This window comes from Anser brachyrhynchus (genome assembly GCF_964034855.1).
Source record: "Anser brachyrhynchus genome assembly, chromosome: 2".
Classification (NCBI taxonomy): domain Eukaryota; kingdom Metazoa; phylum Chordata; class Aves; order Anseriformes; family Anatidae; genus Anser; species Anser brachyrhynchus.
This window is the reverse complement of record NC_137695.1, coordinates 47,395,612-47,411,509: the sequence shown is the minus strand read 5'-3', so window position 1 is coordinate 47,411,509 and position 15,898 is coordinate 47,395,612. Positions and strand designations below refer to the sequence as shown.

At 44.6% G+C, this 15,898-nt stretch overlaps 2 long non-coding RNA genes across 2 annotated transcripts; one reads left to right on the top strand and one right to left on the bottom strand.

Annotated features, from left to right (window-relative positions):
• The first annotated feature begins 4,338 nt into the window (after positions 1-4,338).
• On the top strand, positions 4,339-13,492 carry LOC308189016. Its single transcript, XR_013945945.1, has 3 exons — positions 4,339-5,795; positions 9,039-9,125; positions 12,207-13,492. It is a non-coding gene; the product is annotated as an uncharacterized lncRNA (long non-coding RNA).
• On the bottom strand, positions 11,050-15,426 carry LOC308189015. Its single transcript, XR_013945944.1, has 3 exons — positions 14,562-15,426; positions 13,465-14,396; positions 11,050-11,981 (listed from the first exon to the last, which is right to left on the bottom strand). It is a non-coding gene; the product is annotated as an uncharacterized lncRNA (long non-coding RNA).
• Between the last annotated feature and the right edge of the window lie 472 nt (positions 15,427-15,898).

Sequence of the window (15,898 nt, the reverse complement as noted above, 5' to 3'; positions counted from 1 at the left end):
GGATGCAAGGGTGTGAGGAAAGAGGGAGAGTAGGCCCAAACACACCTTCAGCCACCTCACGCTCACCCCACCCCGGCTGGTGGTGCACCACGATGAGCACAGTTCTGAGGGACGTAGCAGGATGGGAGCTGGAAATAGCCAAGTGAACAGCAAAGCCCGCAGGAGTTTTTCAGTGGATTTTGGCAGACTTTCAGTCAGACCCTGAATGAAGCAGAACCTGCCTGTTTGATACCAAATTCTGTAGCAAGATGTGGCAGGTACTGACGGACACACAATAAGCTGGAATGAGCAGTGATGTTAATCCAGTGCCATCAAAGATCGGGCTTGTCGCAGAATCCCATTTACAGCCCACAGCAGCAGCCCTGCTATCGCTAAGGTACACGTTTCATGTACACGTACGCATCACTCAGTACGGCCTCAGTCTGCAGCCATGCATTTGCTGGCTCCTTCCCTGCTCCCAGATGCTGCAGTTACAATCCGTCCGCCCCAGTTCACCCCAGCGAACCATCTTACCCAAACTTTGTTAGACCCTGGCTGCCGGCATTTTATTTCCCTGCCTAAACCATCTTCCAGTAATGAGGAGGCTGGTAACAACCTTAAACAGCATATGTAAAAATTCACTTATCTTCCAGCCCAGCTTCCAAGGCTGCAGGTGCCGTGTGGCTCCTGTGCACTTCAGGGCTATAAGCTGAATTTCAGCTTTCAGACATTTTCTATTTATCACAATTCCCAGATGCAGTACCAGTGAACATCCCGGCACACCTCCTCACTTTCGCAACGTGCCAGGTAAGGAGAATATGTCTAGACAGAAGGCAGGGCTGGAGCTCGGGGTAATTTTTCCTCCAGCAGCCCCTTGACAGTTTTCAGCACAGGAATGACAGCTAGGGATTTATGGATGGGTTGCCAAGTCCAAGCAGACAGATACCTTACTCAGGTGCTTTTGTGGGCTTGGGAGACATCAGAGACAGCTGCCGAAACAGCACAGTGTGGGAGGATGTGTTTAGTCAAGGCTTTGTGAGGCACATTCCTGAATGTTTATTAAATTCAAATTCAACTGCACAATTTATGACTGCTGAGCAGGATACGATGCTCCTACAGACAGACAGACACAGGAACTGAGGCTGAGCTGCAGCTGACTTCAGTGGAAATTTGGCCCAATGTTTTGAGCATTTGGCCCAATTATTTATTTTTAACTTGAATATTGCACTGTGGTCTCCCTGTACTTTATTACTTTGATAGCAATCAGATTGTTCTGTGTGAACAAAGCAACAGAATAATGTGACTACAACTTTTAACTGCTGCTGTAGGGGAAGCTGCAAGACACAGCAATAGGCACACGTGAATTTATAGCAAAGAACATGATTACTGGACTGCTTATTCAGGAACTACAGCAGCACAACGTAACAGCCCTGTCATCTGATGATTCAACAGCAGAGACTTTGTTTTGTTATACAACTACAGCACTGCAAAAACAAAATGGCACTAGTTTTACCACATTTCTGGAATATAATGCCTTTTCTTCCCATTCTTAAAAAACAGAGTGCCAAATTCCAAAAAATGCTATTAGCCTCCCTTCTTAGTTCCATGGCTCTTCTGCTTAATGCTTCTTAAGGAAAACTTGTTCAGCGAGAGCTCAACTCTGCCTTGAACACTTAACTTCTACAGGAGATGCTAATATAGCCTGGATAACCAAGGACAGATAGGGCGTAACTGGAAGGAAACCAAAGAATGCAGAGAAAACAGCCACAAGGCACAGCTATTTGTGTTAGGGAGGTACCAACCACACTGGTGTTCAGATGTCAGGTCTGCTCCTTCAGCTGCAAACGGAAACTCAACCTTGTTACCTATGATTAATGCATTCATGCCTTTAAAAACCTGCAGCGCTTTGTGAGGTGAGTTTTCAGGAGAATTACCACAATATCCATTAAGTGTTTGTGTTTAAAAAAAAAAAAAAAAGTAGCCTTTACACTACTTAGCACTTCTGCCAGTCCTCTGTGCAACTTTCCTGTACACTTCAGAATGAAAGTCTTGAGTGCCCAGACTGTAGTGAAGACATTAACTTGTAACTAAGCCAAGCTCGTAATGATGGACATGTGATGATTATATAGACTGCTGGCAGGGTCAGCTCAACAGATCAGTCATTTCCACACCTGCCTGATTGTTTGTGCATCAATATTGGAAAAACTACCAGTGGCAATGCTGCCTCAGCAGCGCTAGTTAGTAACATGCTACGGCCAATGGTCAAAGGGACAAGCACTGGTAGGAACCAAAGAGCAAGTCAGTCCCATGTGGCATGTCAGCTCCACCTGCACCAGCCTAATTTGTCTGCATAGGTTTTCCCTAGGAGCAGTGGAGGGAGAACATGACACTTGCAAGAGGCAATTCATCCCTTCTGACTTATCTTAGAGCAGGTGTCTCTGGCTGCCTTATGATAACAACTTCATGCCTTGTTTTATCCAGCTCCAGTTAGACAAGGTGTGCTTGGGTTTGCCACCAGTACAACAGGAACTTTCAGGGTGCCAGCAGCTGCAGACATCCCAAGCAATCAACCGAAAACTAGAGTCCTGTATCGCTACGGGCCTCAGACATCTTGCAGCCAGGTAACTCAAAGTTTTAAGCTGGGCATGGGCCTCTGCTTTGCATTGCTCTGCTCTGCTGCTGAATTTACTGTCTAAAGCAAGCACTCCAGACCATCTGAAATAACTGCTTATGCAAGTGAAATAAATTTTAAAAAAATTAGCAAAGGCTTGCAACTCATTGAATTAACTTGAGATCCTTGATTTAAATTAAAATATCCCCAAAGAGTTGCTCTGTTTGTGTTCAAAACATATTGCATTTATTTCAAATTTTGCTTAGCCCCCAGACCAGCGAGCCCCCCATTCTCTGGCTGTGACTTGCAGAGAGGCTACCATACCCTTGGGCTAGAGCCTCACCACTAAGCAAGAAGGCACTTGAGCTTTTAAGTTTGATTTCTCTGCTTACAGATTTAAGTTTCCTCTGCAGGGCAAATTAGGATTGTTTGGCAGATTTAAACTGTATCTTTCTTGGAGTAACATATAAAGATTTCTTTCAAATGCCCCCCTATGTTTTTAATCATTGAACTTTTTGAAATTGAAAATAAGCACTCCATCTTAAAGACCTTTGTCTCTGAATTCCTTGGGACGAGAGGAAGTGGACATTTGTGCGGTGCTAATGGCACCATTTCCCTGCAATGTGAGGTCTTCTTCAGTCTATCTGTTAGATCATCAGGACAGCGATAACTCTGCATGATTTCAGATAAAAGCCTCTGATGTGCTCTAACTTCCAAGAAATAAGTTATCTTTATTAGAAATATCTCCTTAGGTCAACATTCAAGACTTACAGGATGGCTTACGTTGCCAAGAGCAATGTGTGCATTTAAATCTGTAAGCAGATTTAGCATCCCTCTTCTGGACCACAGTGTCTTGCTGCCTGACCCCTAGCATACTGGTAAATTGTGTACATCTCTTGGAGCTCACGCTTCACCCTGTGAAAGTTGGGAACAATCGGTAGCTGCAAATACACACTGAGAGACCTCAGCCATGTTCTCATATATCTCTTTTCACTCTCCAGAAAGAGGAAGGTATAAACAAAGGATCCCTTACATTTCTTCACCCTCACCCAAAGACTACGATACAGCATGTTCCCTTTCTCTGCCCTCCTTATGAGGGGCTGCCCATGAACTCTGGAATTGGTGTAGGCAACGCCTTGTATTTTGGGAGAGCACGGCTACCTCTGGAGAACCGAGTGGACATCATTACTTGCAATTGACCAAGATTTACTATCCCCGTGGTGACAGATTTAAACTCTTATTCAGCAAGCAGAGAGGCTGGTTTACAATGTGAAGTTGAGTCAGCCATTTACACCAGAAGTTTGCTACTTTGAACAGTGATGGACCATGCTATGGTGAAGGAGCAATCCTCTAAGGCTCAGGTCACATGAAGCTTCTCAAAATAAACACCTGTAATTCATCCCAAAACTAGAAGGCAGCCAGAGCGTGCCTCAGAGCACTACTGATGTTGAGCCATCTGACTGTGTTATCGTATGGCATTAGAAGGTTTTAACCTCTGACTCTTGAGCAACAGGTTGCTGCAAGAACAACCAAAGGAGAGACTGTGAGTGTTTAGCAGAAAAGAGAAGCAAAACATTCCCAAGCATCCCTACATGTCACCTTTAGTAGTGAATTCACACACTGGTCTCTGTAATAGGGATCGCAGTATGAAATATTTGGTGTCCATCAGTAAAAGATGAGTGGAGGCTCTAGTCACAGAAGATACCAGCTTGGAGTATTAAAAGGATGCTGGGCAGAAAGTGTCATGTTAATGATTTTGATTAAGGCTTTCTATGTCAGCCCAATGCACAGCACAGGGAGCAGACTCAAGCACCCCGGCAAAAATGGCAACAGCAGCAAGAGAGAGGCATCAAGAATCAGAGGAGGGAGAAGTTACAATTATTTTGGTCAATTCTAGGGAATTACACTTAAAAATGGCAGTTCAGATCCTCCTATTGTGCAGGTGTTCACATTAGTCCTTAAAACCTTTGCCTATTGTCTGCATACATGCAAAAACAATCAAGGCATAGCAAATCTTGCCAGAAAGTGGAACTTGGGGAAGAGCAGAAACATTGGGAAATTCAATCCAAATTTAGTTGGTTCAAGTCCCACAAAGGCAGCATTTTTTTTTTCAGTGTTGAAACATTCATTTACAGCTTAGAATAATTTAACTCCTTTCAACACTTCTTTCTGAGATGGCATTTTCCATTTTACAAGCAACCCAGGTTGCAAGCAAAAAGGCTAGTCACCCCAAAATAAATGTTTTCCAAATGAAGAGCTATATTTCAACCCAAAATTATTTTTCTGGCTTTGAATTTTCCCAGAGAGCTTAATAAAACCTTTGGGTTTTGGTCCAAAACCCAACTTCTTCTAGTTCAACCCAGAAGACACCTTTATTTTCTGATCTCCATTTGCACTGCTCTGTTTCCACCATCAGCTCTCTGTTTAGTGCTCCCAGCTTCTCTGAATCTTTCATGAGTGAGGTGATTTTACCCTGGAAGAACACCAGAAAAAACGTGAGCTTTCTGATTGCCCAATGTGTACCCCTCATACCCAGCAGCCAGTCACAACTACTATGAAAGACAGGAAGAGCTGAGAGAAGACTTTGGATGGGATACACGGTGAAGGATGTGACCAATATTTTCACAAGCAGGGAGGTGAAAGCATAATGCCCAGCCAAACTATGTCTGTGGCTGCTTTGCGTCACCAGAAGCAGTGGAAGGCTGGGTTAAGCCTGCTGGACTTTTGAGAGGGGGTAAATTCAGCTCTGACTCTGCCACTGCCTTGAGAAAGCCTCCTCCTCTTCCTTCTCCACCCACATACCCCCACACAATATGCATGCTAGACTTCTCTCAGCAATTTTTTTTTTGACTCTTAGTCCTCAGATATCACAACAATGGGAGGGGGAAGGGGGGTTAATTGCATTTCTTAAAAAATAAAAATTAAAAAAAAATAGGAAGTTAAGCTTATCTCTCTGCCTGCATATGGGGAGCTGTGTGTCCTGGATGAGTGAGCTGACGTGAGGTGGTTTCTAGGCAACTTCTGTAAGCCACGTTGAAAGAGGAATATGAATTAAAATCAAAACCAAAACCTAAACAAGTCAAACAAAATAAGTAGTAGCTACTCCACGCAAAACCAGTTTTGACTGACTCGTAAAGTTCATGCAAGGTCTTTGGTGGGACTGTTAAGGAGAAAAAAATGAGCACCCCCTGAGCCAGCACCTGAGGTAAGCCACGTGGTGGTAAGTGCGTTTATGCAGACAACATACACAGCTTGTGTGCAATAAGGGGCCTGTCATGCCACGTCCGTGCAATGACATGACTCGAGAGCTGAAATGCCATAAGCCAAGTGCTCCAGGAACACCAGCCTGAGGACGTCGAGGGGCTGAAAAGTGGTGTGATTGACTCCAGCTCTTCCCTTTTCCCAAAATAATTATGCTTTGCATTTATCAATTCGTTATACCTCTTCTTCAAGAGATTGATACAGCATAGGCAAAAATGGCACTCTTGGGAGCAGCTTTTATTTGTTTCTCTTCCACATAGCACAGACATGAGGAGGATGTCCCAGCAGTTTAGTCAACTCTGCAGTACTAGGAGTGCGTTGCTGCACTTTTTTCAGCTCAGTCCAGGTTTCAGGATTAACATGGGCAATCCCATTCCCCCTGAAATTTCTTCCAACATCTTCTCTAATTTACTGAGCTACAAAGGTGTCAGGCAGGAGATAGCATCACCAATGTGAATCCAGCGCTGCGTCATTTTTCTAGTGTCAGAGTCAAATTTAGTGCTCAGTGCCCCAGCTGGAAATGAATGGTTTCACACTCCACACTGTCAACTTTGTTTCTGAGCCAGCATATTAAGGAATACTGGATTTGGTGTTTACAGCCTTCCCAGAAGTCATGGATGGGCAAAAAAAAATGTGTTGCAGGGGTTTTAATTGTCAGGACCCTATTCTGCTTCTATATTTGCTAGCATGAATGAAAAGCAATAGCAATAGCCAAAGACAGAACTTGACTGAGATCAGGGACTTTTCCTTGCTTGAATAAAGTTGATAATGGGTATTTTAGAAGTCAGAATCACCATCATAAATCTAAAACCTGTTTTTATGTCTCAAGAATGGGGATAAGAAAATCAAGTGAAGGGATTAATAACCAGGCCTCCAAAGCAGTTTAATTTACAAATCACTTTTTTTGGGGAGGGTTCCCTTAATGGTAATATGGCACAGTTTCCTGGCGTGTAGGGCTCTCTTTACCCAAAAAAGCAGGTTCTCAGGAGTGACACTGAACGAATGTTGCTATTAATGTGAAGTCAGAGCAAATCAACGTTATGGTTAGTAAAACAAAAATCTCAGAGCTTAACTCGAGCTTTTCTCCCAGCTGTGAAGAAATCCTCGACCAGCAAAACTCCTGGGCGTTCTTCCATTGCTAAGTGATGTAAGGACCTGACGCTGGCTTTAGCAGCAGCAGCGGTATGTTTCCCTTGCTCAGGAACCCAGAACATCATTCCAGAGACTTTATGTCACGCCGTGTCCATCCAGCTCCCGATCCTTCCCGGCTCCTGATGTGCAGGCAGTGCGTTAGCAGTGCCAGGCTGCTGATGGGTGCCAACTGGTGTCCAGGAACCAGGCTGTGCTGGGTCACCACCTCCCGGTGCAGGCAGGAGAACCTGCTGGCTGTTTCCATGGCTGCTCCTGGAGGTGTTGGCTGGCGTCATAAGCACAAATTTAATCATGCTAGCAATTCATTCCCATGGATTTGACCTCGGCTTCTGGGATTAGTCAGTCCTTAGCACTGCTGGGAGACTATTATAGGTCACTGGTGAGTGACTTATTCTTGTAATACCTCCCAGCTTTCTTCGTAGCTGCTTTCTTCAGTCCCCATGACCCACTCAGACCTGTAAGACTTTGGCAGGTTCGGCCTGGCCTGGGTGAAGCTGAGCCTCCTTTTCCCTGCTGTCCTGCCATGTGCTCCTGAGCTACCAGCCCAGCTCCTTGCTGTAGGCCTCATCTCCTGCCGTCACTCCTGCAAAGCTAGCTTCCAGCCTTGCATTCTTCTAGGCAGACAAAGGGGCCTATGCAATAAAATGAGGAGGAAAAAATAGCAGCAAGGCCATGCTGTGACACCAGTTTAGGGAGAAATGAGACATCCATGGTGCAGTTCAGGGACACATCCTATCCACAGTAAGGCTCTAGCCATGCCCGGGGGGTGGGCCCCGACACCTACACACAGCAACTCAGCTCTGGGACAGAAGTACCTATCTTTTACAGGGTCTCCTGTCCTCCTCACTGCCTTTACCAAGGCTCCACCATCCAGAAAATATCCCAAGGACTATTTCAGGTTAGTTCTTGGTTTAGTCAGAGAGGCTGAATCGGAATAATGAAAGGTAATCTAGGCTGTCAGGTATTTATGCTACTGCTTCAGGAAGACTTAAAAATGTTCACAAGGAACCCAGAAAAAGAAGAACATACTGGGAAACTGGAAGTTTACTATTGTAGCTCTAACCCAGGATGCTGCAGGACACCAAATGGTTATTAATCATCATCATCATCAACAACAATAATAATAATAATAGGAGTAATAATAATAACACAGACTGAAAATGCAGATGGAGCCCAGCGTTGCTCATTTATTAGAGAAGCTAAGTGCTGGCCTGCATTACTTTTGGGGATTTTAGTGTTTCCCAAGGACGCTAGCTTAGCCATAAGTGAAAATTCAACAGGGGAGCTGATGGAGCTATGGTTGCTCCAGCCTGCACCCCATGCACTGCTTGATGCAGGACTGAGGTGCCTGATCACCTGGCACGGCACTACTTATATGGTTGTGCAGGTCCCCTTTGCACATCTTGGCTGCTCCGTCTGAGCTCCTCAGTCCAGCCTGAGGTAACACTGGAAGATGCTCTTTAAGAATTTCAATGGGGAGGATTTGTATTCTGCAAAATCAAACCCCAAATGATGGGTGACTCAAATCTAGGTCCTGGACACCAATAGTGTACCAGGGAAAAAGGGCTCCAAAAAGAGGTCTGAGTTTAAGCAAATACATGGCTATTAGGAACTTGGTGATGGTGATGTTCCAAGTGGGAACTTGGTCTTGGTGACGGCTAGGTGTGTTTCAGAAACCTTTGGTGTTTTTAGGAATTTAAAAGACCAGTCATCTGTGAAAGGCCTTTTCCATAACCTCCAGTAAGCTGCACAGAGCTTTGTCAGTTCTGCTCATTAAGAAGCCATCTAACCCAAAGGCACTGGGGTGCTGCATGGGTCTGAGGTTCACTTATTAGGTGCATTGGACACCCATGAAGCTTTTAGGATCCTCTGTTGTTATATGAGCAAGAGCAAGTGTTATACTGCAGATGAGAAAATACTATGTAAGGATTTCTGAGTAAATGTCTGCCATTTGTTCATGCCTTTTGAGGGGACTACTGAAGAGTCACTCTTTAAGTAATTTATTTTCTGGATGTTTGTGGTTCATCTCCTTTAGCATTCTGAGGACACATTGCTGGATAGGGACACAGCTGTTTCCTGAGTCCAATCCTCCAGACAAGGACAGCTTGCTCTGCCTGATCAGGTGAGTTTGTGGGCAGTAAAAATACAGTTGTGTTATGCACACACACAGACACACCGAATAGTCATATACTCTTGGTGGCTGCATCTAGAACCTTAAATCAAAGCAGCAGTGGTATCAGAATCAAACCAATTATGCGGGCTCCTCTCGTACATAACGCCTGTATAACCTTTTAGTGCCTTGTGTCGCAGATTGATCAAGAGGGCATTTTTCTGAAGGGAATCTATGAGTAAACTACAGTAGACAAGGGGTTGGTTAGCTTCTTGAACCTGGTGCCAAATTTTCAGCAGAGACTGAATCAAAATAGCAGGGGAGGGAAAATGGAGGTGATTTTTCGCCATGCTTGCTGTTGCGACTTAGTGGTGGTACATGTGGGGCTGCTGTCACAGTGCAAGAATTCAGCAAGTGGGGCAAGTTTGGCAGCTTGGAGCAGTAGGAATAACAGGTTATCTGATCAGCAGAATAAATGTGTAGCAGTGGTGTGAAGCACATGGCGCAAACCCACAGTGCTCTGCCACCCCAACAAACATCCAAGGTTGTCTCCATGTAAAATGAGCTATTTTACACACAATGCCTTCAACAATTAACTTGTACATGCTAGTTACTCATCTTTTCCATCACCAGCCTACTCCACTGCAGCCCATCGCTCTGATTTTCATTGCTCAAGCCTCAGTTAGCGACTCACTCCTCTTTTCGTGGTTGTGGAGGAGGTGAGCAGCACATCTTGGCCGTTTAGAGCACACATTAGGCGGGGATTCTCAGGGGAGATTACTGCTCCAGCGCTGCTGTCTCCATGGAGAAATAAAGATGAGCACAAGTTCACGCTAAACACCGCTGCCTGATGTTTTTGAGCAACTCAACCTCAAAAGGTCTGCAAAATGCTCCCGGGTGAGTTATAGATGGATGGCCGTGCCATCACCTCAGGGAGATGCTGAGCTGTTCGGTGTCATTTTCTGAGGTACATTGGACAGCAAGCAAGAAGCAAATTTCCATCACAGTGTGTATATGGATTGATTAGAGACCGTGTCTGAGCGAACATTTCAAACCAACATGAGAATCCTAAACAATTGGTCAGAGTAAAGGAGTGGGGCAGCTAACCCACATAAAAATATATTGCTTTTAAAATTCTTCATCTCCTTCTATTATACATGGATTGTTTGGGAATAACTCTATTAAAGTCATCTAAGATACTCTAGATTTACAACACTGCAATCAGAATCCAACCCCTCCCACAAGGGGGGGCCATTAAGGCCTCTATGATCCAGCAATACAGGGGGCCTAATGTTAATAATTCCCCATTAGCAGCACTTTGAAACCGTGCAGAGACATGAAGGAAGATCAGAGCTACTTGGAGCAGCACAGGAAGCCTTCTTGTCTCAAAGTCTATTGCTTCTCCACAGCAAAGCACCTGTGCTCACACTCAGAATAATGCCAGCTTTACTCTCCTTTGACAAAGTAAAGCAAGCTGCAGGTAAATTACTCTTTGCTTGGTCTAACAGACCAATTTGTGTTTTAATTTCTGGGCATATCAAACTTAGGCTCACTTTTCTGACAACACTGCAAAGTACAGTAACAGGTGCAGGACTGTACTGGCTTGGTGCAGGGCACCAGGGAGAAAGAAAAACAAAGACCAAAGAACATCCATAAAGTGGGCTTCTGTGTTTGGCACCTGAAAAGAAAAAAACATTTTTCAACAGCTGCTTTTTGCAAAAGGCTCTTAATGCAAGTAGCATATGAACTGTATTCCTAAAAGGCTTTTAATGAAGCAATTTCAGTAGTGCAAGAGGCCACCTAAGGAAGCAAAAACATTTACTTTATTGTTTCTCTGCTTCTCTCGCTTTGCAATTTTGTAAGAAAAAATGCAACATAGAGAAGAGAACAGAAATTTAGCAGAGGGCTAGCTGAGGGTGTGGAAGCTGTCAGCTGATAGTTGTGTAAAGTTTTGCTATTTACCTAGGATGGACAGCCACTGTTTGAAACTCCGGGTTTTAAAGTGTTGCATTCTCTATCTGCTGTGTTGTGTTCTCTATCTGCTGATCTTGGTGCTGGAAAGAGATTAGAGCAATTAACCGCTTTTCCACACTGTGGGATTTGCTAAATAAGTAGTAAGTGAAAAGTGGCTCCTGAAAAGGCACCTGGGTAGGGATGGGTGGAAAGGAAGGTACATTAGCAGGGTGTTCACTGGTCTTGCACCCAATAGATCAATCAATCAAAGCTAAATTCAATGAGATATGTTTAAAAAGTATATTAATTTAAGAGATGAGGGATGCATTTATAGCATCTAATGTAAGACACTTGCACAAAGACACTGTATGAGCAATCTAGAAGTCTTCATCACTGGAAAGGAATGGGAGAGCCATATCCTCGCCATCAACCACCGACAAAGCTTCCAGGAGGGCTCTCTACTGGGGTCTCTGAGCTGAATGTTTGAGGGTGGATGTTGGGAACAGAGGCCATAATTAGTAAACTTGGCTACAGAAGGCTTGAGTTCGGGCAGGGCCTCAGTGCTCCAGTGAATGTGCAGCAGGGGTCCAGCTGCTGTGCAGACGTGGAGCCTCTCTCCTGCTCCCTGATGCTCTGCAATGGGCATGGTGGCTATCCACAGAAGACAGGAGCTGGTTACCTGGAGGAGAGTAAATAGGACAGTGGTACCAGAAAGTACTGAGACAAATCCAGCCAGTACAAGACAGCGGTCAGCATTTGCTAGCCCTCAGACCATGGGGTGAGTCTCAGACCAGCTCCCAGTGCACCAAGGTCACCCTTGCAGAGATCTTCATGGTCAATGATCCCTCCCAGACCTGCTACAGTGCCTCTTCCACAGGATGCCTTTCAGCTGTATGGTTCGGCCAGTATATGCTGCTGTGGAGGAGAAGACCACAAGTTCATAAAGGCACCCCATGGACTGCAGAGGCTGGTCTTGTCGACACCTGTCCTTCCAAACCCTCACTCCCACTGTGTTGTTTTCAAACATATTTAAAATTCCCTTTCATGTAATTGGCTATTTCCCTTCCCTCCCTCCCACACGTTAGGTTAAAAGGGGCAGGAGGTCCTTTTCCGTATTGATTTGTTTTCCTGATCTTTCAGATACATGCAGAGAAGATCAGCAAAAAGGCCCTGAAAGAGGAGCAGAACAAAAGCACAGTGCTTGCTCTCATTTAAAGAAGTTAGACAAACATGAGACGAGGCATTGAGTAGAAAATAAACTGTCTGCTGAGGAAAAGAAAGAAGCTGCCCTGATGGAGAAGGGACTGACGAGTACCACACTTCTTTTCTTTTTCTTTCTTTCTTTCTTTCTTTCTTTCTTTCTTTCTTTCTTTCTTTCTTTCTTTCTTTCTTTCTTTCTTTCTTTCTTTCTTTCTTTCTTTCTTTCTTTCTTTCTTTCTTTCTTTCTTTCTTTCTTTCTTTCTTTCTTTCTTTCTTTCTTTTTCCTTCCTTCCTTCCTTCCTTCCTTCCTTCCTTCCTTCCTTCCTTCCTTCCTTCCTTCCTTCCTTCCTTCCTTCCTTCCTTCCTTCCTTCCTTCCTTCCTTCCTTCCTTCCTTCCTTCATTCATTCTGAACTGTAATTTAAATAAATAAATCCTATTTTGAAATAAAGAGAAATCAGATAAATTGTTTTTAATCCTGGATATTTACACCCTGCTATTAAGCTGCCCCCCACCATGGTGCACTGTGTGTGGTACTGTTATATGTGCTGTGAATTGAGTTAGACATAAAGCAGATGCCCTGATCTCTAAAGCTCCCCTGACATTTTCTTGTGAGCGCATCGTGGTGGCTTGAACAAATTCTAAACTGGGCAATAACATTTTTTTCTTACTAAGTTTTTCCCATACATTCAATAAGATTTGATATTCATCTTCCCTCCCATACCCTGTAGCTATATTGCAATATCCCACACGAAAAGCAGACATAGTACAGTAACGAGTGAAATGAGTGTTACAAAGCTTTTACCAACCTCAGAGGGACATGGTAAGGATTAATTAATTTCTTATTCAGAGCTTTTATATCCTGTGATTAAAAATAGTATAATAATAATAATAAAAACAGATTACTACGTTATCAGAATCAGTTACTAAAATCTGCAGTAAAGACAATACAAGTTTTCTACCAAAAAAAATCAGCACTATATTCCAATCCCACCCCTGCTGAGAGACACAAAAACTTAACCCAGACTAACTTTTACGGTGAGCACATTAGATCTCATTAAAGCCTGTATAACATCCTCTTTCATAATTACGCTGAAACAAATTAGGACCGTTTTAATTCTGAAGGAATTAATATAAGGGATCCATCCACTTATGTGGCGTTGCTAATCCACTCTCAGTTCACATGTTTAGTTAACTCACATTAAGTTTTCCTCGGTGACTCTGCTTCAGCAAATCCTTTCTCTGAAGCAGCCACCTCCCGTTACGGATACTCGCCAGCAGCTTTCGTCATGTCGGTAACCCCGCGGCTGGACATGGGCAGTGGTTTCTTCAAAGCCTCAAACATCTGGGATTCAGATCTGAGCACCAGAGGAGCGAGGGGACTGCAGAGGAGATTCCCGTAGCCCCTCGCTGGAGAAGTGACCCGGGGTTGCTCCAAACCGCACTCCAGATGCAGTAACCCTTGAGGGCTGTCGAGCAGCCAAGAGCAGATGGGCTGCAGGCCCTCCCATGCCTCGCAGAGCCCAGGCGGCAGGGGTTCGTCTCTCCAGGCAAAATTTACTCCCTCAGCTGCAATGTCTGTCCTAGAGGAATCCTCCGCGGAGCACTTGTGTTTATATGGCCAGAAAGAGATTTAGGACCGACGCTTCAGTGTCCAATTTTCACACTGGGTCTTCAGGACCTCACCGCAGGAATAATTAATCATTTTAGGGACAGAAATGCTGTGTCAAGTTTCTCTCTCTCTGGAAGATGGCACTAATCGACCCCACTCTTAGACTGCTCTCAGTGAGATCTGCTGAACACCAGCACGAGGGCAAAGAGCCCACAAGCAGGAAACCGAAACAGAGAACCCTGACACACACAGAGCCCACGCTCGATTCAGAGCAACCAAAAAAAAAAATAATCCTTTTCTCGTGCCCCGAGGCACTGAAATTCTCTCTGAGGGTGACAATCTTTTAAAAGAAGAGTAATCAAATATAAATGCTTTTCATTCCCGAAGTTGATGCGCACACCGAGGATACACAGGGACAAATGTATCTGTGAAGAGCACTCCTTTGTTCCTTTCTGGCTCACATCAGGATAATGTGTTGTAGATGGCTGCAGCTCCTGTAGCTGAATGTAAAAGATGTGCCCTAAAAAAAGAAAACAACATTGCTTTTGTATACAGTCAAATCTGTTTTGCCACCAGGGATTCATTTAAGATACAGGGGGTCCTGAGGCTACATGCCACTGATGTATTTTGAAGTTAGGCAGATCTATTCATTGCTAAGCAAACCTTTACAAATACGTTAGTGTACCTTGCAGAAGCCATAGGAGGTGTTTAGGAGACATACAGACGAGCATTCCTTAGAGCTGCTCAGCAGTGGGGGACTGGAGCACCAGCGTACTCTGCCTGAGAGAAGAACAAACACTGCTTGGAGGAGATGTGCAGGTATGTGCACCACCACAAACTGCTCTTACCATAGCGTCACGTCCTTTTTGGATTCTTTGTTCCAGCGTTCCTTGTGTTTTCTCATTCTTTTCCTCACTTTCATTGTTCCTAATTACTCCTCTGCCTTTTTCTGGATGCTTTTTCTCTTTCACCTCCGGCTGCGAGGCCACTCTTCCTCCCGGGTCTGAGCACTCCCAGCAGCTACTCCGACATTTCACGAGCTCTATGACCCTCTCTGGCACAACCTGAACACTTTCAGGCACACAGGCCTGAGTGCACGTGAACTAAAAGCACTACCTGTACTTTGCATTACTGGCTGGTCACACTAAGAGCTCTATTTTTCTTCTCCCAAGACAGGTCGTGCAGGGTGATCCATCCCATACTAATCACCTTCTGCAGACTTGGGCTGGCTGGAGATGCTATCGCTCAGGTGATGCTCTTGAATCAGGCACCTCACATATCCCCTCGTCTAGGTGTAGTCAGGATGAACCCGGGCTTCACATGCTTCAGCCTGATGCACTCTTGCAGGAGGCTTGGGGCTGATGGACTTTTGCCAGATCTGGCTCAGGATAAACATTAAGTCTGGATCCGCTGAAGCAGTATACACGCACTCTGTGCTGGGTGCAGTCCTTTTCTAACAGTGGAGATGCTCAAAGCCACCGTCAGCTGCACAAACCATCTATGGATTCGTAATCTGCGAAGTTTTGAGGATGGGGAATAATTACTGTACAACACTGCACATGTATTATCCAAGCTCCTGAAGCCACCCAGCTGGCAAGACAACAAAAGAACAAATATTTTGCAATGAAGTTTGCGTTAACTGAAAGAACAGAGAGTCACATGTACATCTCCCTTTAGCCTTAAGGACACAGTAAAACTAAAGCCATTTTCAGAGCCACTGCTGTGAAACAAGGGGTGTTTTTTCTTCTGACTACCAGAGAGCCACCTTCACTTTCAGTGTCCTTCCAAGCTACTCTACCACTAAACAGCAGGGCCCATTTTGGTGAGACCATGGTGCTATATGATTTGCCTTTTATGAGTTACGTGGCCCATCACCTCAAATGTTAATCTAGATATTATCAGAGAAAGGATAAATGCAATAAAGATCTGGCTCTGTAAACTCAGCCCACATTCATGACACCGTTTCACAAAACTGGTGCTGGATGGGAAGCCCTTTGGTGTGTTATCAATTCTTCCCTTGGC